This window comes from Lactuca virosa, chromosome 9 (genome assembly GCF_052849685.1).
Source record: "Lactuca virosa cultivar CGN04683 chromosome 9, Lactuca_virosa_CGN04683_v6, whole genome shotgun sequence".
Classification (NCBI taxonomy): Eukaryota; Viridiplantae; Streptophyta; class Magnoliopsida; order Asterales; family Asteraceae; genus Lactuca; species Lactuca virosa.
Window position 1 is genome coordinate 272,409,146 of NC_136434.1, and position 2,443 is coordinate 272,411,588.

Genomic DNA, 2,443 nt, shown 5'->3' on the forward strand with positions numbered 1-2,443 from the left:
AGGGATTTCCAAGTTATTAGTATACTTCGAATATTCAGAGTGATGATTATCATTCGCATCAACTTCATCATCCACAGCCCTGTCAGGAATACCAAAAATTAAATCATAATCAAAGTCAGATGAATTTGATTCTTCAGTTTCATCAGATGATTCATTAATAATTGGTTTTTGTTCAAATTGCTTTTCAACTTGTTTGACATAATAATCATCAAAAGTAAGATTGAATGTCTCTTCAACTTTTCGTGTGCGCTTATTTAACACTCTGTATGCAACCGAATTGTGAGAATATCCCAAAAATATGCCTTCGTCAGCCTTAGCTTGAAATTTTGAAAGGCTATCTTTAAGATTCATTATAAAGCACCTGCAACCAAAAACATGAAAGAATTTGACATTAGGTTTTCGGTTATTGATGATTTCATACGGAGTGATATTGAATCGACGATGAATGAAAGATCGATTTTGAGTGAAACATGCTGTCGAAACTGCTTCAGCCCACAAATATTGAGGAAGATTCGCATATGTCAACATAGTTCTTGCAGCTTCACAAAGTGACCTATTTCGTCTTTCAACCACACCATTTTGCTGAGGTGTATAGGGCGAAGAAAAGTTATGCGAAATTCCTTTTTCTGTTAAGTATGAATCCAACACTTTGTTCTTAAACTCAGACCCATTATCACTTTTGATCTTTCGAACATTTTTCTTCAGACTTATTTCAATTTTCTTTATAAAATAGATCATTGTTTGAGCAACCTCAGATTTTAACCTGATAAAATACACCCAAGTAAATCGTGAAAAATCATCAACAATAACCAAAATGTACCGTTTCTTGTTGAGAGTTTCAACAGTTGATGGTCCACAAAGGTCAATGTGAAGAAGTTCCAACGGTTCGACAATTTTCGAATCTATTACAATTGGATGTCCTTTCCTATGCTGTTTCCCTTGTTCGCAAGCTGCACATAAGGTATCATTGTCAAATTTTAAAACCGGTAAGCCTCGAACAAGATCATCAAGTACCAACTTATTTAAATTGCGAAAATTTAAATGTGATAAACGGCGATGCCATAACCAGCTAACATCAGATGTGGCTTTCGAAAGTAAACAAACTGAAGGTTTCCCAACAATCAATTTTAGATTAAGAGTAAACATATCCCCAAAACGTTTCGACTTCAGCAACACTTCGTTCGTTTCAACCTTTGAGATAATACTCCCTTCTTCGTTAAACAAAACTTGATTGCCAGTGCCCACAACGAGTTGTGAAACACTTATCAAATTATGTTTCAGACCTTCGACATAAGCAACACGATTTACCGTAAACTGTCCATTTGTTACTTTCCCATAGCCTTTCACTTGACATTTGTGATTGTTTCCAAACTTCACAACACCTGCATTTTCCAAGCTTCGAAAATCTCTCAAATTTCCCTTTCGACCAGTCATGTGACGAGAGCAACCACTATCGATATACCATTTTTCATCATATTGCTCGTCACATAATACCTGCGATCAATGAAAGAATTTAGGTACCCAAGGCTGTTTGGGTCCTTGGAAATTAGTTTTGAAAACAGAATGAAATGCAGAACTTTTAACCCAATCACAAACTTTAGTTTTGAGACTATCAATTAAGTCCACATCACTAGGTAAAGGAACAGAAACATAAGTTTTTGTTAGTTTGGGATTGTCACTGACACATGCCTTCGTCTTTTTAGATTGTGTTTGTACATGTTTTTCTTTCGAAACCGGTTGCCAAGTTTTTATTGAAACATTTGAGTCTTTTGAAGATGAGCTTTCAGTTGACGAAGTATTCACATATTTCTCATAAGCTTCGTGAATTTGTTGTTGAAAATATTTCCTCGATTGATATATTCGTCCTTTTCCTTCAAGCCAATGATCGATGTTTTTGTCACAAGACAACCCTTTTGTATATGAAACTTTTAAGGTTTGTTTCCCTGTAGAATTTGGAAAATTCGGTTTTTGTGGGAAGAAATAAACATTTGATTTAGGTCGAAATGCCATTGCGTATCGACTGCCATCATTATTTCCAACACTTATATTTTTAGAAAATCGATTTTGAGATTTTTGTTTTTGAGAAAACCTTGTTTGTTGATTAGAAGAAAATCGTTGTGTTGATGGTTGATTTTGAACACTCTTTGAGGTATTTTTGTTATCTTTAGAAAATGATGAGTTTGAAACTTTCGAAGAATGTGTTGAATTTGATTTTGGATGAAATTCAGATTTAGTTTTATTTGTTTGAGCGGGATTTTTCTTTTGATCTGAATGAATTGTTGAATGTGAAGACTTGTTCTCAACAAATTTAGTCTTTGTGTTTCCAGTTGTTTTTAATGTCAAACCATTTTGTTGCTTTCGTAACTCTACGGTTTGCCAAAAAATCTTCTTTCGAGCTTGTCTTTTTGAAATTGAATTTTCTTTTGAAAACTTGTCAATTTGT